Here is a 24,113-nt window from a genome sequence, read left to right on the forward strand (position 1 = left end):
GCCTGAGCTATAGAGAACACAGCGATAAGCCAGATATACAGGAAAAATGTTTGTGTAGAAATTTTGATGTATTTGTTGAAAGAAAAGCATGATTTGTCATAGATTAATAGGCCAATGAGTAAATATAAAAGGGATGGAATAAATGCAGAAGCTGGATCAGACAACACTCCTCACTTTCTTTGTCACTTCCAGTTTTTAAGGCATAAAAAATGTCTTCCCCAAACCACACTCTGGTGACAGAATTCATTCTCCTGGGACTCACAGACAACTCAGTGTTACAGAAGACCCTGTTGGGGTGTTTCTGATGATCTACCTAGTCACGCTGGCAGGGAACCTGGGCATGATGTTGCTGATCAGGACCAATGCCCACCTCCAAACCCCCATGTACTTCTTCCTCAGCCACCTGTCCTTTGTAGACATATACTATTCATCCAACATCACTCCAAATATGCTGTACAATTTCCTCTCACACCAGAAGACCATCTCCTATGCTGGATGCTTCATACAGTGTCTGCTCTCCATTGCCCTGGTGATCACAGAGCTTTATATCCTTGCTTCAATGGCGTTGGATCACTATGTTGCCATTTGCAGCCCTTTACATTACAGCAGCAGGATGTCCAAGAGCATCTGCCTCTTTCTAGTCACTGTCCATTACTCTTGTAGCTTCCTTCATGGGCTCTCTCAGGCACTGCTGACTTTCCACCTGTCCTTCTGTGGCTCCCATGAAATCAACCATTTCTACTGTGCTGACCCTCCTCTCATGATGCTGGCTTGCTCTACACCTGAGTCAAGAAGATGGCAATGTTTGCAGTTGCTGGTTTTACCCTCTGCAGCTCTCTCCTCATCATTCTCCTGTCCTACGTTTTCATCATGGCCGGCATCTTGAGGATCAGCTCTACAGAAGGCAGGCACAAAGCCTTTTCTACTTGTGGTTCCCACCTGACAACAGTCACTATATTTTATGGAACCCTCTTTTGCATGTACTTAAGGCTCCCATCTGAGAATTCTGTCAAGCAGTCCAAAATAATTGCAGTCTTTTATAGTTTTTTGAGTCCAATGCTAAACCCATTGATCTACAGTTTACAGAATAAGCATGTGATCTCTGCCATGAAGCAAATGATTAAAGGAAATCCCTTTCATAGAATTGCACTTTAGCCATCTGTTTGTAATTACTAAGTATTTGTAATAACATAGTGATTCCCTCCAAAAGAAAACCTAGACTTTTATAGTCATAATTTGTCTTCATAAAATCTCCTCAAAATTAATATCTTCAAGACAAATTATTTTAATACAAACTTTAATGCTGAAATGAAATTATAGTTTCTTTAATGGAGAACCTCTGAAAATAAATTGAGTAATAGTCAGTAATTCCATATAACAATTTAACATCTTTACATATTTGAGTGTAAATATTATAATTAACTCATTCTGTTGGTAACATTAGAAATTCATTTCATTTGAATTTAATGGTCTGCAGAACTACCATGATGTTCTAAACTGAGTGATTAAGTTTTACACTTCATTTTTTAGAAATGTTATGATCTAATTTCTTATTCAATCTCTGATATAGAACAATGACTCCAGTGCCCATTTAATCTCTGGATTCATCTTGGGGAAATTTTAAATATATGGATCACCCAATGCTTTAAACTTTAATTTAATTTTTTCCCCAACTCACATCATAGGTATCCTGAGAAACTGTTTGTCTGTTTGTAAATACTGGATTATGCTCCTCAACATTGAAAATAAATTGTCAATGTCTCCATGAGTTTCCAGGGATATGGATCCAATTCAGTCATCGAAAAGTACAATGGTATTCTAGTTGTACTTTTCATGTAGTAGCTCTGACTCAGGTCTACTTTATCAAGAGTTAATAGAGTCTATCAATTGACCTGTAGATAGAAAAATTTCCTTGAAACAATATACAGATGAATAAATGTCTACCCATCTCTCTGGAAGAGAAAACCCAATGTTTATTTTGGTTTATAAATCTATCTGTGAAACATTATTTTCTAGATAACACTATTCTAGTCGTTCTCAAATTTTCAATTGAGAAAATCAATAGTATAGAAGTGTATATAAATAGATATGTGAATCATTCACATTGTATGTGCATTAGTGGTCAACCAGATGATTGCACATTGAAAAACTGATTTAATTTTCTTTAAACTGCTTTAAATGTTTGTATTCTAATATTGTGCACTCTGTTTTTAACTAAGATCATAGTGCTTATATGAACCAATGTCTAAATTTACTGTAATGTGTTCAAATTAATTTCCAAAAAATCATCCTGATAACCTGAGTTTTAGAAAATTGAACTTCATTCTTAAGTCTCAGTTAATTGAATAAGGCTGATTCTATTGAATATTTTCACTATAGATAAATAAATTTGGGGACAGATGTGAGAAAGTAGCATTTACCAATGATATGTCCTAAACCAAAGGAAAATTCCTGCATGTATTTGTTATATTTTTTCAATAAATTGATATGCTTATATACTCTTATAGTTAATAAGACACAGTTGGAATATTATGCCATATACAAGTTTGAATATTGATTTTTTAATTGATAGTATAATGTTTGTTTTTTCATACAGACTAAATTTTTAGTGAACATAATTTTTAATGTAGTGTAATACACAATATCAAATCATACTTAAACTTAATTATAAAAATATTACATATCAGTTGTAGAAAATAAAATTGAAAATACTGAAAGCTATTTCAATTTTGGAACAAAATGTAATTTCAATTTTGAATAAAAGTACAATTTATTTGTAATTTCTTTCTAAAAGAGAACTTCTCTCTGCATTTGATATATTTTTATTTGTTTATCTCAGAAACCATTATTCTATCATATTTATCCTGTTTGTTTTTATGATTGTCTAATATATCTATGTATATATCTTTCTGATTTTTCCTTTAGGATAGATTCCTAAATGTGGAAATGCTGACTAAAGTGCTAAATTTTTCTGTGGGTAAATTTTTCTCCAGAAGTCATCAACCATGTACACTTATGACTAGTAATGTTTGAGAGTAAACATTTCACTGTACCTTTCTTTTTCCTTTTTTTTTTTAATTGAAGTACAATTGATTTACAGTATTATATTAGTTTCAGGTGTACAACTTAGTGATTCAATGTTTTTATGGATTATACTCCATTTAAAGTTATTGTATATGAGTTCATTAGTGTCTCCTTTTTTCTTTTCTTAATTACAGATACGAGTGATATAATACGATAATTTCTTCCTCTTTCTGGCTTACTTTACTTAGAATGATGATCCCCAGCTCCACACATGTTGCTTCAAATGGCGTTATTTTATTCTTTTTTTATGGCTGAGTAGTATACAAAATGGAAACAGACATAGTAAACAATCATGTTTCCTGGGGGAAATGAGGATGGGAGAGGATAAATTTGGGAGTTTGAGATTTGTAACTAATAACTACTATATGTAAAAATAGATAAAAACCAAGTTTCTTCTTTACAGCACAGGAAACTATAGTCAATAACTTGTAATAACTTTTAGTGAAAAAGAATATGAAAATGAATATATGTATGTATATGTATGACTGGGACATTATGCTGTACACCAGAGATTGACACATTGTAATCTGAATATACTTTAATTTGAAAAAAAGAAAGTGATAGTAAAATCTCCACTATATTCCTTGTGCTGTACAATATTTTCCTGCAACTTATTTATTTTATGCATAGTAGTTTGTACCTCTGATCTCATAGCCCTGTCTTACTCCTTCCCCTGTCCTTTCCCCATTTGTAGCCACTAATTTGCCTTCAGAATCTCCCTGCTTTGTTACATTCATTCATTGTAACTTTATTAATGTTAGAAAATAGTATTTAAGATTATTAGATTCTTTGTTGTCTCAACTGAAATTCTTAGGAAAGGAATTTTTAAAATGGAACAGAAGAATTCAAATATATGTATATTTAACCAGTGAGGGACATACATTAGTTAAATATTTTCACAGCCATATTTTACAGAAGTATCTTGAATATTTGAGATACAATGTTGTTGTATGTTGTAATATTACATATAACCTTTTTCTCACATTTTAACCCATTTTCCACTGCTGTTTATTAAGCAATGCTTTATTTTCCCACTAACTTGTGATGTTATCGTCTCTGTACAATGAATGAATCTTTTAATTTCTTCTTTGACCAATCTATAAGTATTTTAAGTTAAATTCTTGTAATTTATGTAGATTTAAAACACACTTTAATTCCTAGTAGAGAAATTCTATATTCATTATTTTTCCCTTTCAAATTTATCTCAGGAGAATACAAACCAGATATTTCTAGCTATCCAATATTTTCAACCCAGAAATTATGTATATACTGGTTCAATTTATGAGCTATATGCATACATATACATAAAAACAAACAATTGAATATGGCCATACACATGATAAATATTTACTGTAAATTACTGGAAAATATTCAAACATATTTTATTATTTGTAATACTGCTATAGACCTACTGCATAGCACAGGGAACTGTATTCAATTTCTTATAATAACATATAATGGAAGAACATCTGAAAAGAAAATGCATATGCATAACTGAATCACTTTGCTGTAGACCTGAAACTAACATTGTAAATTAACTACATGTCAATAAAAATTTTTCAAAAATTAAAATAGTAGTATCACTATAGTTCAGTCCCCAGATACTAAGAGAAGATGTATGGAATGGAGGCTTTAGGGAGGGCAGATTAGGGATGAAATGTACAGGTGACTTAATTTTTTTTTGCCAGAAAGGTGGTGGCCTATAAATGAGGAGGAAATCATGTAACCTAGGGGCATTAATGCTGTTTAATTATCAACACTTCTAAAAACATTTATTTTTGCATCATCCCAGTGTCCATAATGTAACATAGTTTTCCAACAAAGATATCTAAATACAGACTCCTATTCCTACTGGAATTTCCTTTTGCCAACCACTGCCCCTCTAAAGAACTGACATGCCCTGCATACTCTCAACTGTGAGTCAGTCACTGAAAAAAATTCCGTGTTGATCAGAACTGAAATAACTGAAATACTTCAGCAATGCGAAAGGATGTCTCTCAGCTTAATAGCAGTGAAAGAAATTCACAATAGAAGTCACTTGAATTTGATCATAAAATAATTTAAAATTAAGCAGCACCCAACAAGTTGACAAAAGGTTTTGCTACAAATAAGACAAAGTGGAGACAGTACCAAAATATAAGTTCATAGAAATCATTCAAATAACAACATGTTAAGGCTATGAATAGAAAATTGATAAAAATTTTAAAATGTTAAAATGAGTGAGTAAAACTCTTGGTAATAAAAATATGAATTAAATACTGTTTTGGGTATTATATTTAAGAGAGTTCAAAGACTGGCACTTTTTTGTACATTGATGATGTCAGGAAAAATACTAATACATTTTTTTCTAGAAATTAACTTAGCATTATGTTTTTAGGAGCCTTAGAAATGGACACTTCTACTCAGTCCACTTTTCAGCATATGCTGAAAATAGAAACTTGGGTGAAGATTTTCATCATAATGTCAGCTTTATAGTTGAGAAAAAGGAAACCACTGATACATTCATGCAGGCAGCCCTCACTCCCTGTGATCTCCTATAAATGAAACTGGCGGAACCTGGAAATGTGTCTTTGCTTTGCATGGAACTCTGTGACCACAGCATATTCAAAGTGAGGCCTGCCTACATTTAATACACAATTAAGCACAGACATATGCAAATAGAACTGAGTCCTGCTGTGTGTAACTAGAATCCCTGGAAGGTTGTGCTGGCTGTGATCTTAGAGGAGAGTTTAAATATTATGTGACATATTTTGCCCTAGAATGTATACAGACATTAAAACAAAGAGGTTCCCAATTTAAAAAAGGACAAATCATGTTATATAGTATTTTTATGAAAAAGAAGGGTACTCCAATATATACATTATTATAATTTTATAAAATACTAGGGTTAAGCAAAAATTAAAACTTGTTCTTTATGTCTTATGCACCCATTTTCCATGATAAGCAATTATTGCTTTATAAGTACAAAAACAAAAAGTACATATTTTCAAACTCATCAAGGGGGAGAGGGTACAGCTCAGTGGTAGAGTGCATGCTTAGCATGTACTAGGTCTGGGTTCAATCTCCAATATCTCCATTAAAATAAATGAATAAATAACCTACTTACATCCACCACTAATAAAAGGGGATAAAGAGAAATTAAAAAAAAAAACAACCAACAAACTATCCATATCCCAAGATATGAAATTAAAGAATATTTATTTACTAATGTTAGAATTGGAATATGAATATAGGGAAAAAAAGCAGGGACTCAAATACGTTCTGTAAAATTGTTGGAACTGGATGATCACTCAGGGTCCTTCTAAATCAAGGTTCTATTATTTTTACCTTTAAAAATATTGTACTTCTGGGTAGGCTGAGATCTTCAGAGGTAATCAGAGCTATCCTTATGTGTCTGTTAGGAGTGAGTGATGAGGGCCACTGACTGTCAATTTCTCTACCTACAAATGTTTTAATCTGGAACCCCAATTTTTCTTTCATTCAGAAGTTTACTTCTTAAGAGAAAGTTCCTCTGAATAAAGGCTCTTTTCTTCTTGAGATTAAATATCACTATCATGGTAGCTAGCACACTATGAAATTGAGAAAAAGTGAAATAAGTAAAAGTTGAGTTCCAACAAATTGTATTTGATGCATGAACGTTTTCTGCATTGCATTTATATCTACAATATTCACACATGCACACAATCAAATGAGACTCCCAAGGCCATTAAGGATGTGGGGAAACTAGAGTGTTCATTGGCTGGTGTTGCTTTCTTATATCACTGCATTCAAAATGAGAGAAATATAAAGCAACGATGAATAAAATGGTGGAAACCTATCTTAATATAATAACTGATCAGAAGCAATAAATTACAGGTGTAAAGATTTTCCTAAAGAGGGAAAAGTAAAGACTCCCTAATTATTAAAAGGAGGTGGTGAACTATATATGTCATGTCAGTGTTGTTACATTATTCTTTTAAATAAAGGTCAGTTTCAAAGAGTATCAAACAGTCTGAAATATGCTTATGCTACAATTTAGTTGCAAAACACTAAAACCAAATTTCATGCATATTAAACTAGATGTTATTTTAAAATTGTTTGTGGTGAGATGTGACCTGAAAAGAGATGTGTAAAACTGTGGCACAAACAATTGTTAATATTGTAGGGACAAGATGATATAAATATCTCATTTAAGAAATGAAAATTCTAAATCAGGAATGGATATCTCCTATTAATAAGGGTGCCTGTTTTGTTTAAAGGAAATGAAATGAATCATTGGGTCATTAAAATGTAAATATCAGGTTTTTGGTTGAAAGAATAAACATATATGGGTTTCCATTCAAGCAAAGTAGACATAAAAATCCATCAAAGATTTATTCAGACCAAACACAGAAAATTAGAGAAATGAGATTTTTCTGAGAAGATAATCAGATTTCTTTAAGGAATATACATAAGATGTACCAGGGAAGAAAACCAGTTTCTTGAGGAAATTTACTACAATGCACATCACTTTGCTGGTGACAGCAGCTCAGGGATGCTCCATGTTGGTGACCTAGGAAGTGAAAGGGAGAACTTCTCAGCTAACTAACCAAGTGGAAATGCGTTCCTGAGTGACTCTAAAACGGTGAACCAGCTGAATCATAGACAACTGACTTCTGCTGTCTTGATTCCTGCCCACCGTCATTTCCACACATTTTGCCATTCTGTTTCCATAGACTGTCACTCGATCCCAAGCTCTGCGTGCATATAAACTATGATTGCTATTCCAGAGAGTTGCATCCCAATGTTGGCAGAACCAACAAGGGATACTTTTCGATTGTTTTGGGGGATTCTTTCTTCTTTTATTGGGAAACTGGTAAAATAGAGCTTTTCCCCATCGTACCAAGGTTTCTCATAAATACCCTTCTCAAAGTCTGTTTCACATCCTTGTTTCTCAGGCTGTAGATAAATGGATTCAGCATGGGACTCACAAAAATACAAAACACTGAGACAATTTTCTCTTGTTCAAAAGATTGCTTGTTTGCTGGTCTCAGATACATGCAGAACAGGGACTCGTAGAACATAGAGACAGTTGTCATGTGGGACCCACAGGTGGAGAAGGCTTTGCACTGCCCTTCACTGGAACAGATCCTCATGATGGTAATGAAAATGAAAACATAGGGGATGAGGATTATGAGAAGGGAACCTGTGAGGTTAATCCTGGTGGACACAAACAGGGTGGTTTGCTTTAAGTAAGTGTTAGAACACGTCAACATTAAGAGGGCTGGGTCTGCACAGTAGAAATGGTTGACGACGTTGGATCCACAAAAGGACAAGTGAGAGGTCAGTATCACATGCATTGTGGCCACCATGGACCCCCAGAGGTAGGGGAGGGTGACCAGGTGGATGCAGAGTGGCCTGGACACTCTGCTGTTGTAATACAGGGGACTGCAGATGGCCACATACCTGTCATAGGCCATGGCACCAGGCATGTAATACCTAGTAAGGAGCAGGGTCACAAAAACAAAACATTGGGCCAGACATCCCGTGTAGGAAATGGTCTTCTCAGGTAAGAAGTGTGCAAGCATCTGAGGAGAGACATTCATAGAATAAAACATATCTATGCGCGCTAAGTGGGTGAGGAAAAAGCACATGGGGGTTTGCAGCTGGGAGTGAATCTGATTAAATAAAATCATCCCAGGGCTCCCGGCCAGGGTGACGGGGTAATTCAGGAGGAAGACCACACAGAAGACGGGCTGCAGGTCTCGGTGTGTGGTCAGTCACAGCAGAACAATCTCGGTGGCCTCGGGGCCATTGTGCCAGGGAAATAGCTTCATTGTCATATTCTCTATTAAAAGAATGATTTTTCAGATTTAAAAAAGAGAAATGAATTGTGTGCAATTCAAGAATAGATAAAAATGAATCAGTACCCCAAAAAACTGGTTTTGAAAAGAGAGGTTTCAATAAATTGTTACCTCCTTCAGAGATGGAGGAGATTAAGCAGGTGCCTCCCACGGTCAGTGGTGCTGCTTAAATGGGAAAATGTATTTGATAAACATACCTTGAAGTCCATGTACCACCTGTGCTGGTTGTTTTGCTACACCCACCAACACATCTGAATCTGAGTTGGCTCTTTCATGCCCCTTTTTGGAAGCAGAACCTTGGATGCTCAAACATAACTGCTACCTGTGTCTGACCATGACATCAGTGCTCAATCAGGGAGGGAGTGGAGGGGGTGACTGGCTTTCTGGAGATTGGTTCTATCATTGCCAGTGCAGGCACACCTGCTGTAACTGGAGTGGCATATACTCCTTGAGAGCCTCATTGTATATTTATTCAGATTCAGTTTCTTCCTGATTTCTTACTTATTCTCCAACAGCAATCAACCTCTTGGGTCCTTTGAATTTCTCTTCATCCCGTCACCTTTGTTTCAAACCAACAATTGATGGTCTGCATTGTTTCTTCCCCCAGTATTCCCTATGATCTCACTAATCTCTTTGTGTCCCACAAAATCCCAATTTATTTTGTATTATATGTTTAATATTCATTGTATTTTATATTTAATATTCCTATTTCAGTTAACCTCATAACTTCCCACCTTCTATCTAAACTAGCAAGAAATCTCTGCTCTACTTCCACACATTGCCTATTGAATCTTAGAACAGCTTGTCAGCATCTCCTCCACTACCAGTCAGGTCTAAGATTAAATTATCTCTTGCCAAAGCTACTGTTAATGATTTTTCTCCTTTCAGTTGGAAACTTTCTATCCTCCAACACAAGCCACTGATCTTGTTATAAACATAAATTACATCCTGTTAATGACCTAAAGTGGTTTGCTAATGTTCCATCACACTTGGGCTAAAATCTTCACTTCATACCAGGATCCACAAAGACTTACGTGATCTCTTCCATAACTCCAAACACTTCCACCACTTTCCCTTCAATCCTTTTGTTCCTGCCACAGTGACCTTCTGGTCGTTCCTTAAACATGCTGAGCACATTCCTGCCTCAAGGCCTGTGCACACACTGGTCCCTCTGCCTAAAATGTTCTCCCCTCAGACCTGTAAGTGACTCATTCCATCACTTCAGTTGGGTTTCTCTTCTAATGACTCCTCCTCTGAAAGGCTGGCTTGACTGCTTGTCTAAGTGACTCCATTTCACATAGCTCTTTTACCATGAAGTATGATCTATTTTTTCTACCATTGATCACTTCTGAAGTCATTATTTACTTACATAAATAAGTTTAGTTTCATGTTTTGTCAGCCCCTTCCACTTTTAGAATGTTAGGGAATTTCTTTGGGCCATATCCCCAGAATTTGGGCAAATGTCTGAATCATCAATGAGCAGGATCCATTAGTTGAATGAATGGATGGAACGAGTAATGTACACTTTTCCACTCACATCACCTGACTTTTCCTGGTATGTAGATTTCTTACTCCCCTGATGGAGACTGAGTTACTACACAAGGCAATGTAAATCTGCTTTGATTATTACGGAGGGAGCAATGCTGTCACTTTTTAATGTAATACTGAATTGAAAAAACCTAACAGAAGCCTTTACAGATGAGGAAGGAAATGTGTTCACATATTTTTTTTCTTCTCACCTTTAGCCTTACACTCATCCAAATCCCTTTAAATTTTTCTCTTAAAAATAAGTGTCTGAAATCATTGAAGGCATATGGAGAGGGAGTGTATTTTCTTGTAGCAAATTTTAAGGTTATAGGCTTGGAGAAGGAAAACAAGTTAAAAGAGAAATACGTCATCTTTAAAATTCCTCGAATTCGCTAAAGCTCCACATCTAAGCCTGCTCTTCTTCTTAGCCGTGTTGGGAAATGCACCTTTAACTGAGGTCTGGAGTGGTGGCAAGGTCTGCCCGACCTCCTGATACATCACAAGTCACCTGCTGTCTTTGGCAGAAGGAGTCTGGACTTTGTCTGCCTCCTGTTTGGTCTCAATCTGGCAACCTTATAGTCACTACTAATTCCATTTGTTGTTCTAAAGAAGAAACAGTAAGAAAACAAGCAGTATTTCGTATGAGTTCTTGATTTTCAGAACAGTCAGACTTACCTGTGGAGAACAGTGGTTTCTTGGCCTCCATGAAGGTCCCCAAATAGGAGGGTTTATATCTGAATGGGGTCCAGCCCTGAAGCATTCATCAAGAAATCACCTATGGAACATCGTTAGAACTCCCTCCAGAGGTGCTGACGAAAGTCACATCTTAATGAAGTGGATCTTAATTTATGGGTTAATCATTATATGTACACGGTGTCTTTTAGAAAATGCAAAAATGCATCATACTGATTTTGATACTGAAAGTAGTTTTTGGGCAGATGAAAAGCTATTCCTCCCTTTATACTGAAAGGTCTCTGCATGTTTCTGTGTACCTTATCCTCAGCTGGGGTAATGTTTCCCTCTTCCAAGTGCCCACTGTTGTCTCTGCCTCTCTTGTGGTCCATGCCTCCTTCATAACTTTTCTAATTCTTTTAAGGACAGTAATTGTCTAAGGACAAAATTAATGCCAATTTCATCTGCTATCCCCAGTAGCAATCTGTAAACACTTTGAGTGCACATTTAATCTTTAAAGAAGAGTTACTGAATAAAAAAATAGTGATGCTAGGCAGAAAGTTGTGAATTCATGGACTTTCGTGTAAATAGTACATTATCCTGTTTTCGTGAGTAATCTAAGAGCATTTCATCTTGTGAATTAAAACACAGGGAATCAGTTTTTAGAACCTCAGATCCAACTGAAAGATCAGTTTAAATGAAATTAGTTCAAGTAGACATTAGCATAGGCCACTTATACAAAGATATTTTAATTCATGACTCCTGATATATATTAACTCACACAGTATTTTTCTTTAGGTCTTATCTACATTAGTGCTTGAAATTAGAGTCAAGTCCTAGTATTTCTGACCAGATGTATAATAATGCTACTATAAATAAGAAAAATAATGCAGCAATATTATAACTTCCATATGATTAAGCCAATCTTCCTCTCTCTAACTCCATCTACCATTCACTACTCACGTAAAAAATATAGATTATTACAGAAAAAAATAAACAGAAGTAAGTCTTGCCTTTGGGCACAGGCATACTAATAATCCATTTAAAAAAGTGATTTAAAGCCTTAGGAGAGCTCTCTGAGCCTGACTGTCCCACACTACTCACTGGAGGCATGGCCCTGAGTCAGTCTGGTGGGCGGCCACAGCGAAGTAAACCTTGGGTTCACACAGCAGTTCATCCACACTTGGACTTGGGTTAATGCTCCGACAGTTTCTCATTTCCATGGGACATAAACAGCACCCAGGTTTCCAAAATTCCACGTCTTCCTAATAGAGGAATAGGCAAAAAGCTAAATGGGATGACTGGGACAGGTGCACCAGTGAAGCTGAGAACCCACAGCAGATGTCCTGGGCCAGGACTCATGACATAAACAGATCAGACCTAAGCAGGGCCTGTAATTCCCTTAAGAGCCAAGATGCAGCCGGGTCAGCAGGGAGGGTCAGCAGGCCCCGTCCAGCCCAGAGGGAACAGTGACCCCAAATTGCACTGGTCCTAGAGACTGGCAGCAGAGTAAACTAAGCATCCATGTCAGAGACCAAGGCAGACCAGAGAGAAGCAGGAAGGTAATGAGTGCAGATCAAAGCCTTCCTTTCCGGTGCTGGGAGGCCTCCACAGTCATATGAGGGAAAAAAGATGAGACTATGAAGCGCTGGCCATTGCCTTGAAGGGAAGGATTCAACAAAAGAGTTTATTTAAATTATTGACTAAGTCCAAAGCTGCTCTTTAAAATAAAACCACACTTCACAAGTTCATGTATGTAATTACACCTTGACGTAAGGCCCCAGGTAATACAATTAAAGATATTGGGCCATTAACATTTTTTTCTGAAAAGATGAGTGAAATATACATAATTTGTATACACTAGTTCCCATAAACTTGCAAGGAAGAAACCAAAGCTCTTGGGCAAAGATCTTTCAGGTTTGGAAAAAAAAAAAGCCACATTTCAACAAACCTACTGGACAAAAACTATTTTCATAATAACAAAATAAAGAACTTGAAATGGATGAAAGTTCTCCTATAATATTATAATTTATTCACAGTTTATAACACTTGGGCCTAAATACAGGCCACTGTCAAATTCTTCATTAAATATGTTGGTTAGAAGAAATTATGTTTCAACAGGTAGTTAAGAAATTATGTTTCCTCATTAAAGTGACATATTTGGTTCATTACAGAAATTCAAATTTGCTCACTAATCTTATGATTGTTGACATGTAGAGATGGTTTTGCAGATGTTTTTACAGTCACCTTCAGCCTTATAATCTTGGATACATGCCTTTGGTAGTCTCCATTATCTCTGGATTTTCCTAAATTCAGGTTGAACAAATAGAACTAATTGGTTTTATAGTTGATTCACTAATAAAAAAACACACGCTAAAAACTTGTTTTACCGTCTATCTGCTCAGCTGGATTGGACTCCTGTGGAAGAGAAGAGCACTTCCAGATTTTCAAGCTACATTTTCACATTTTCTTTACCCTATCTGGCAATGGAGCTTGTATTATTTGCAACCCTCTTAGCATGACAGCTGGTATCCTCTGCTGAGTGCTTATCAGATAACAGCCACGAGTGTGCTAAGTACTGAGAAATGGTTGTACACATTCATTGCCAAGGAAAGACAAAGTTTATTGAACATTTGCAATGTCCTTGTGATACAGATATTGTAAAGTATTTCTTACAGATTAAAGACCTGAATATAAGAGAAATTAAATCAATTTTTCCTAGAACACAGAGCTAGGTTTCAAATCAAATACTGCTGTCTTATGTATTTCTGGGATGGCTCTGAAATCACTCCAAACCATAGGAGTTTAGATGTTTAATAGTAAGTTATGTTTCAGATTTCTCAAAATTTAGGAATATATATACATATATTCATTACATAGACATATACTTATGTACAAATGTATGCATTATATAATATATATTATAAAATATATTATTATTTCTATACATCTAGGCACAAAGGACTGGTACTAGGCTGACAGTGTGCTGGCAGTGGATGAGATAAAAAGTGGGCAGAGCTGTTACTTGCTTTTCTTGCATCTTTCAATTCCAGGTCATGGCACTTCCTTAAAGTTGAAATATTTATTTAAGAAATGAATTAATAAAAGTTGATTAGCTTTTAAGAAAGGAGATCTCCTAATAACTGTCAAAGTAATGTTGCAAACTCCTCTAAGGTTAATTGCAGGAATTCCTTCCTTCTTCTCTCCTCCTCCTCCACCTCGTAATCTTCCATCTTCTCCTCCTCCTCCCCATCCTTCTCCTTCTTCTTCCTCATGTGGGAAAATTTGACTCTTAAGGCATTTAAAAAGTCAAGGAGGTGATATCTGGCTGTGGGAGGGAGTGGGAGGAGGAAATCAAGGATGACGGAGACTTCTGGGATGCACACAGGTGAATGGGGGTGCCAACTGCAATAACAAGGATTGAGGCAGAGGTTTTTAAATGACTTTGGAGGAAAAGAGACTGAAGGACATTTCTGATTTCTCTCCATCGACCCCCACAGGCTTGCTGTGGTAGGGTGAATGGAGCTTGGTGAGATGATGAAAAGCATCATTTGCAGCTGCCTGGCTGTCAGTACAAGACATCCTCTTCTCTATGTGACTGACATGTGTGTCTCATCTCAATCAGATGTGCTGATATGTCATGGCTCTGGAAAGGGAAGGAGGGAGCAAGAGTTGTCTCACAGCTCTGCTGTGCCCAGGTGACTTCCATCCAGAGGAGAGAGTCAAGAAAGCATGTCTAAGCCACATTCTGAAACCGATTTTACCTGTGGTGATGCCAGTAATATTAATATCTGACTCCCCTGTGTAGTATTCCGCCAAATCAGAAGCCAGAAGGAGGGTGATTCAATGACCCCTTTAACATCCGACAATGATGAAGCCAGGGATATCTCAAACTTTAACAAGAGGAGTAATTATTATTACAATAATGACTATTACTGCTCCAACTTCCAATGTAATATTTATTGAATAAGTACCATGTACCACTCTCACCTGAATAAGGGACATGGAATAAAACAAAATGCTACTCAGATGGTTTAACTGAAGGGAATTTAAGGAAAAGACAGAGAATCAGTGAAAGAAATGTTAAAGAAATTAGTCAAAGACTTAAGCATCTGGAGGCTGATTGCAGCAGGCAATTTCCAACGTAGCACTGATGTGGTCCGGGCAGGGACAACTGTCTGGAGTCCAGTGAGGACCAGAACCAGGAAGAGCCCTGGCCACCTTCTCAACACACACCCCAGCAGGGGATTGCTTGGAAGGATGCAGCTACTCCAGTGCCTTCTCTGTGAAACTGGGAGAAAAGGAAAGGGCAGTTGGGCTACTGTTCTCTTCCTCCCACCTCTGACGTGCTGCTGGTTTCTCCCACTGGCAAAAATCAGCTGGAGACAAGACAACGGGTCTGGGTGGGGCAGGCTGACAAAGGAAGAATCACCAGCACATTTATATTATCTGAATACCCACAATGTCTCCATTGCTGTGCAATATAATACCTATTAAAAAATAAAATAAAATCAGGAAATAACCAGTCTAAGTTCAACAATACTTGATTGATCTCCAACAGTTTTCTAGACTCCAAACTTACTCCACACACCATGCTCTGTTTTATCCTTTGTAAACAAGATAACTTAATAGTTCCCCCAAGTCAAGTCTCCAAATATTGAGGCACTCAGGCATAAATTTAAATAAATAATGAATCCCATTGCTTCAGTTTCAGGAGATTTGATGTCTTGATGATACTGAGGAGTGGCAAAAAAAATCATGTTCTCAATCAGGTTATAATTTAAAAAGAATAAAACAGTGGTGGTTGTGTATAGTCTGAATGACTGTCTGCTGGAAGTAATTGCACCACAGGGAGCTGGTCCCTCTATGACAATTCTGCTATAAACTCCTCTGGTCCTTCCCGGCCACGCTGTCACTAGAAATCACTCTTCTTTCACAGGTAGGATTAGTCATTGTTAAAATACACTTTACACTCCAGAAATAAATATTTTAATGAACAAAAATAAAATTATGGCCTGAAACATATTCTGATGAATTATCAAACATCTTAATCTAAATTCTGCTATTCTTCTGATGATTGTCTCCTCCCCAGTGTCTTTTTATATTTTATTTTTCCCCTAACCTCTCCCAGCTTGAGTATTTACTATCACTGTTATGTGTGGTGTTAAGTGCCACAGGCATATGGTTTATGTGCAGTGTGTTTATCTGTTTCTACACAAAGAGCATGGATTTACTTTCATGCCCCATGAACACACTCATGCCCCCAATAACTGGCCATATTTTACAAAGGCTCAGATATCCTGAGCTGAGTATAAAGCTTTGGTGATATGTGGGCCAATTGATACAGACAAGAGCAGGGGAAATGGACATGCATTTTGGGGTGAGGGATCATCCTGAAAATGATCGTGAGTTTAGAAGGGCTGGTGGACAGAGTCCAGTTCTAGAAGGATTCGTGTCATTTATCAGTGCTACCTCCTTGAGTCCATGTAGCTGTGAAAACATGTGACTGATGCTTTGATATCACATCAAAAGGCATACTGATAGTACAGGGAACTATAATCAATACCTTGTAATAGCCTGTAGGGAAAAACAATACAAAAAAGAATGTAAATAAATATATATGTATAATGGGATCACCATGCTGTACACCAGAAATTAATACACTGTAATATAATAATATAATATAATACAATAAAAAAGATATAATAGGAAACAAATGATCCTAATTTCAAAGAAAAGTAATGTTTAAGGGAAGTATAAGTAAACAATTTATGAAAACTAAATCAGGAAATAATACAAGATTTTCAAGTATGAAAAGACTTTCAAAACAGGGTTTGGGAGTGTGACTGCCTATACACAAGAGAACTCTATTAGTTTAGGTACCTGAAACATCAGTCTCATACTTGCTATGCTATTTCTTTGTGTTACACACATTTACAAGTTGGAGAGAGGATTAAGTATCTGACGACATGATGTGGGTAATGGAAAAATGACCAAAGACAAATGCATTTTTATTTCCTTTACTTTAGGCCTCATTTGAAGTTGAGCAAGCATAATGGTAAGTACAAACTACACAGTGGGGACTGAGTTTATTATCCTGGGACTGACAGACGGGGCGGAGCTGCAGCCTGTCCTTTTTGCAGGGTTCCTAGTCATCTACCTCATCATGGTAATCAGCAATGTGAGCATGATTTTCTTTTTTTTTTAATTTTTTAAACATTTTTTATTGATTTATAATCATTTTACAATGTTGTGTCAAATTCCAGTGTTCAGCACAATTTTTCAGTCATACATGGACATATACACACTCATTGTCACATTTTTTTCTCTGTGAGTTATCATAAAATTTTGTGTATATTTCCCTGTGCTATACAGTGTAATCTTGTTTATCTATTCTACAATTTTGAAATCCCAGTCTATCCCTTCCCACCCTCCACCCCCCTGGTAACCACAAATCTGTATTCTCTGTCTGTGAGTCTATTTCTGTCCTGTATTTATGCTTTGTTTTTGTTTGTTTGTGTTTTTGCTTTTAGATTCCACTTATGAGTGATCCCATATGGTATTTTTCTTTCTCTTTCTGGCTTACTTCACTTAGAATGACATTCTCCAGGAGCATCCATGTTGCTGCAAATGGTATTATGTTGTCGGTTTTTATAGCTGAGTAGTATTCCATTGTATAAATATACCACATCTTCTTTATCCAGTCACCTGTTGATGGACATTTAGGCTGTTTGAGCATGATTTTCTTAATCAGAACTGACTCAAAACTTCACACTCCAATGTACTTCTTCATCAGCCACCTCTCCTTTGTAGATCTCTGTTACGTCACCAATGTCACTCCTCAGATGCTGCTTAATCTCTTGTCCAAGAGAAGAACCATTTCCTTGCTAGGTTGCTTTATACAGTTCCACTTTTTCATTGCCCTGGTGATCACAGATTATTACATGTTCACAGTGATGGCTTATGGCCGCTACGTGGCCATCTGCAAACCCTTGTCATATGGAAGCAAAGTGTCCTGACGTGTCTGCCTCTCTCTTGTTGCTGCTAATTATATTTATGGGTTTGCAAAGGGTCTGGCACAGACATCCTGCTGCTCCACCTCTCCTTCTGTGGACTCAATGCAATCAACCACTTTTACTGTGCAGACCCACCTCTCATGGTCCTGGCCTGCTCAGACACTTACGTCAAAGAGACTGTCATGTCCATGGTGGCTGGTGCCAACCTCACCTGTTCTTTCACCATCATCCTCATCTCCTACATCTTCATCTTCTCAGCCATCCTGCGCATCTGCTCAGCATAGGGGAGGCACAAGGCCTTCTCGACCTGCGGGTCCCTTCTGACCACTGTCACTATCTTTTATGGGACACTGTTCAGCATGAACCTGAGGCCCCCTTCTGAGGCATCTGTAGAACAGGGGGAAATTGTAGCTGTCTTTTATACTTTTGTGAGCCCCATGTTAAATCCTTTGATCTATAGTTTTTGAAACAAAGAAGTTAAAAACACAGTAAGGAAAGTGATTCAAAAGAAATTGTTTGCCCAGTAGCATAGACATTTGGTCACAGGTATCGAACATATCAATGTTCTCTACCAATTAGTGAGCATTTAAAATAACAAATCAGTATCTGTCATGGAGTTTGTTTTTGTCTCCTGTAATTTGCCTGTGAGACTTGGAAGAAAGTGTCAAAGTATTAGCTCATGTTCACAGCATTGGCTCATTCTATTTAAAAAAAAACACATGTAGAAAGTCAAAGACAAGACTAGATAGCATTGTTATTATTGCTCTAAAAGTCAATAGTCAATAAAGGACAGATAATTTTATACACAGTAGTCATACAGGTACAAAGTTATAAAAGACATAAGTGAAAGACGATGCTACAGCAATGACAGTTTGCTAGAATTTGGGGGGGTTAATGATTTCCAAACTATTTTCCAGAAACTTGTTAACCATAGCATGAGAGGTTTTTGCTTGATTATTTGGTTGGGTTGCCCTTCTGTTCAAATTATATATCAATGAAGATCTTTGGGGATCTCAGGTCATTACTCTAAGAACTATCTTTCCATGTTAGCACTGGCCCAATAGAATCTTCATTCATAAAGCTTTTTGATGGAAATGTCTGATTTCCTTCAATTTTTTTATTATTTCTTTTAATTTTTTTGACCAATATATATCCCTGTAGTGAAACTGGTTTTGTGGTTTCATTTTTTTCATCATAAACTATTACCAGCATGGACCCCAAAATAGAAAATGCCATAAAGACCACTCGTTCAAGCATATCTGATCACTGTCAAGTCTTCATTCAAAGCTGCTTTTGTTCCAGATACTGCACACCTCTCCAGTCATGGGCCCCACTGCTCTCTTTGGCGTCTCCTCCTCAGGCACACAAGGCAGGGAAGCCTCTGGTGCCAAAAATCTCTCAGAAAAGATGGGAGCTGATCAGAGCAGGGGTCTAGTAGTCAATCTAGTTGAATTTTCTGCTTTTTCCAGGTCTTATCCCTCTGAGTATTTGTTTCGTACATACAACTGAGAGAGTTGTTTGTGGACTTTATTTCTTTTTGCAATTTTTTTTGGGAAACCTTGAGGTTAAAATTAGACCATGTCAAGTAATAATCTCATAGTATTCCTTTTACTATTTATAGTTTTCATCCCATCTATGATACTTATTCTCTAAAGGCCGGTTCTGTCTGATGTGCATTTATCATAAGCAGTATTTATTTTTTTTATCATTTTTAGCTACTTAACACCTATTGTGTGTATTTCTCCCTTTTTCATATTGAAGTATGGTTGATTTAGATATTATAGAGAGTTCTGGATTTATAGCAGAGTGACTTCCAATTTTTAAAGGTTATTTTCCATTTATAGTTATTATAACATATTGGCTGCATTCCCTGTGCTGTACATATACCATCATAACGTATTTACTTTATATATTGTCATTTGCATCTCTTAATTTCCTACCCCATCTTGGCCCTTTGCCCTTTCCCTTCCCCACTGGTAACCACTAGTTTGTTCTCTGTATCTGTGAGTCTGTTTCTTTTTTGTTATAATCACTCATTTGTTTTGTTTCATATTATGGATTCCACAGATAAGTGACAACATACAGTGTTTGTCGTTGTCTGACTTTTTCACTTATCACAGTAGTCTTATCTTCAAGCCCTGAGTTTTTTAATCACCGAATTTCTTATTTTATTGTGAATATTGATACTTCAGAATACTTTCTAACAGGTTTTTTGTGCTTTAAGAAAATTTTCCCTCTGCCTTTCCCTTTACTGACTAAGAATTCAGTTGTATTTTCAAAATTCTTTTTCTTTTTAATTCTTCTTTGATTATTACACATTCCATACTCAATTTTTAATAAATTCCCTTAAGTCTTAATACACCTACTTGCCTTAATGAAGTCTCCATTGATCAGTAAGTCTACTTTGCTATGATACAATAAAAGAAACTTAGACTATTTAAGCCTGGCTACATCCTGCTTCTAACATATGCTTTCATTTGCAGGCATAGAATAATAAATTATCATTTAATGATGAATCTTAAATATTATTATGTGTTACATATGATAACAATGATAATTGGGTTTGATCCTATTTCTTCAATATCAATGTTCCTTTAACTTTAGTGACCTTTTCCAGAGTCTCATTGTTCTTTCAGGATTTCTACCCTTCATTCATGATTTTGTTTTCTTCTGTGAAATGAATACCCCTAATCAATTCTTTCAGTGAAAGTTTCTCTGTTTTCACTTGTCTGAGAATTTCCTGTCTTAACTTTCATTCTCAAAGAACAATTTATTTAGGTATGAATGTAGACAGACAGATACTTGCATTCAGTATTTAAAAATCTTTCAACTTGGTATGTGAAGGCAGGCATTCAAATCCCACCCTGCCACTCAACAGCCACATGGCAGGGTGAGTTAGACATCACTGTTCCTGGAGTGGCACTTCTACTTCTTTAGCTAAGACTTCAGAATAAGTCCATATCTGTTAGTTTTTTTTTGGAGAAATCAACTAAATTACCTGCATAAAAGGTGTTTGCCAATTACCTTGTCTATTTCTGCCTATTCCTGATCCTGTCCCAGACAGCGATGCCCATCAAGGAGGACTCTGATAAAAGCTCTGGATTTTAGAGAGGAGACAGGTTCAGTATAAAAGAAAAACATAAAACTCAGACGATCATCAGAATTTCAAGTTGAAATTCTTTGTGTGGTTCCCATAAAACTCTTAGGGTAAACAGTAATTTGAAATTATGGAAAATATGACTGAGGCTTGCAATTTGCTTTCTGATCCCCAAGTGTTCCAATTAATTCTGAAAAAAGTGATTCCCAATGCCACACTCATTCCTGCTGCTCTTCAGTCCTTCTGAGATCTGCTTTAAGGGCAGTTCCCTGCCTCCCATATCCTACTAGAAATATGGTTGCCTTTGTGGGCTTGGAGAGGCATTAATGAACTCTCTCAATCAGAGTTTGAGAAAATAGGTGCCTATTAGAACCAGAAGTAAGTCTTTGTGTTTCTACTTTAGTTTCAGTCAAGAGGAGATTTTATTAAAGTCTCAAACTGATGCCCACAAATTTGTACCTTGTTTGCTCAAAATATGTACAAGCAATCCTTTCTGTTTTCAGTATCAGAGTTTGAACGGCAACTAATTTTCTGGACAAAAAACTTATTGAAATTCTATTGCTCTTTCTGGACAACATTTTACAGACCCGTTGCTAGAGCAAAAGAACCAAGAAAGGCAAACACTCTGTTCACCCCACACAAACATAAGGACATGTCTTCATGCATAAGACAGAGCTGATCCTAAATATAAGACTTCTTATCCTCAGAGCACAGGAATCTAAGAGCCACCTAAGGAAGATATTCAAATCCTTCCTCTGACCTGACCCAGCAGCCAGATCAGCTGTGATTTTCCTTCTCTGTAAACATGAACTCTTTATAATCTTATTTTTTTAATCTCTTTCCACTTATCAGCACTACTGCTTTACCTCAGTTGGTTACATCTGGATCCCACATAAGTTTCTGAGCTTGTGAGTTAAAGATATTTCAGATCCAACAGGCAATCATTAAGTGACATGTAATAAATGAGACCTTCTGCAAGTGAAATCTCAAATCCAATTTCCTGCTATGTCTTTATAACTTTGAAATTCCAACATCCTGATCTTTGTCTTTCCATTATTTTCTGTCCTGGTAACCACCACCTCTCTCTTTCTGGGTGCTGAAGAGTATGAGGACTCTCCTGAGCCACCTTGCTGCTGTCATACAAACAGATATCCTTTTTCCTCAGAGTATTTTTTGTAACACTTCTTGCAGAGAAGCTGCAACTAACCACCAACTCCTGTTCTCCAGTGGAGGTTGTGACATTTTGGCAGGAAACTGATAGGTAGAGATGGATCAGATTCTCAATGAAGTGAAACAACTGTGTTTTAGGAAACACCTCACTTATGACCTTCTGTGCTGCTCTGTGTGAACTCTGTACCCATGCATACAAGTTCCAAAGAAAGGTCACGTATAGTGTCTTCATATTTTCTTTTTTATATAAATTTCATGTTATATGTATTTTACTATAATTTTTATTGAATGAAAGATTCTTACAATTCTGTAGTGCTTTACAGTTTTCAAAAGTTTCACAAATAATTTGGTAGAATCCCATAATAACCCTTTTCTTCTACACCATCTTGCCCCTCCCCTTTCCCTCTCCCCAATGGTAACCACTAATTTGTTCTCTATATCTGTGTCTGCTTTTTCATTTTATTCACTAGTTTGTTGTATTTTTTAGATTCCACATATAAGTGATATCATACAGTATTTGTCTTTCTCTTTTTGACTTATTTCACTTAGCATAATGCTTTCCAAGTCCATCCATGTTGCCACAAATGGGAAATTTTGTTCTTTTTTATGGCTGAGTAATATTCCATTTGCATATACACTGCATCTTCTTTATTCACTCACCTGCAGATGGACACTCAGATTGTTTCTATACCTTGTCAACTGTAAACAGTGCTGCTATGAGCTTTGGGGTGCATGTATCTTTTCAAATTAGTGTTTTGGGTGTTTTTCTGGATATATGCCCAGGAGTGGAGGTGATGGCTCAGTGGTAGTTCTGTTCTTTTTCCCTCCTAGAACACCCTTCTTAAAAGAGCCTTGTTGCTTGCTTTCCTTCTCCTTCAATTTGTTGCTTTTATGAATTTTGTTGGTATTATTATTAAAATGTGAACTTCCTGTCTTCCAAATTCCATTTGAAACACTATGGACTTACAGCATAGTCTGTTCACTAGAATGTGGGTGCCACAAAGGCAGGTGTTTTTGAAGGTTTTGTTCATTTTGTAACTGAAGTGCCTAATCACACAATATGCTGAGTACTAAGAAATACTTGTCTTATGAATATCTAGTCTGACATCTGCAAAGACATGAGAAGGAGACAGGACAGATATTATTATGTCCATTTGCAAATGAGAAAAATGATGTGAATCTTGGTTAAGGATCACTGTATGTTATCAGTAACTATTATTAGCATATTCAGCAAATATTATCTAAGTACATAATGTTCTTGGTAAAGGAGATATAGGTGCAAAATAACTTGTCACTATCTTTCTAAAACTTATAATAAAGTAATGTAGAAATGAAACAATAATTGTGTAGGTTTTGAAAAATATTAACCAAAAGTGAACAGACAAAAATAAAAGCATCTGGGGAGAAAGGAGGAGAGGACTCAGGATAGTTAAGTGGCGAAGACGAGCTAAAAATCCATCAGGATTGTAATTCCGCTGGATAAATACAATTGTGATTAATAACTTAAATACTAACCACACCAAAGTTACTTCTTTTCTTTATCAACATATTATGTCTTTACTGTAGACTGTTCTCAAAATACTGCCTGAGAATTCATTTGATTTGATAATTCTTTATTCATTTATTTGACATATATGACTGTGCCTTTTTAAAGTGTGATTCTAGAAGCATCTTCATTAGAGTCTCCTGTATAATTGTTAAATGTGAAGATTCCAGTATCCCATG

General features: G+C 36.5%; 2 pseudogenes; both read left to right on the plus strand.

The window, feature by feature from the left end:
- The first annotated feature begins 209 nt into the window (after nt 1–209).
- Nucleotides 210–1,155, plus strand: LOC102534400 (olfactory receptor 5M1-like; annotated as a pseudogene).
- A 16,005-nt stretch (nt 1,156–17,160) lies between these two features.
- Nucleotides 17,161–18,648, plus strand: LOC140685382 (olfactory receptor 5M5-like; annotated as a pseudogene).
- The last annotated feature ends 5,465 nt before the right edge of the window (nt 18,649–24,113 follow it).

Source organism: Vicugna pacos, unplaced genomic scaffold, assembly GCF_048564905.1.
Source record: "Vicugna pacos unplaced genomic scaffold, VicPac4 scaffold_21, whole genome shotgun sequence".
Taxonomy (NCBI): domain Eukaryota; kingdom Metazoa; phylum Chordata; class Mammalia; order Artiodactyla; family Camelidae; genus Vicugna; species Vicugna pacos.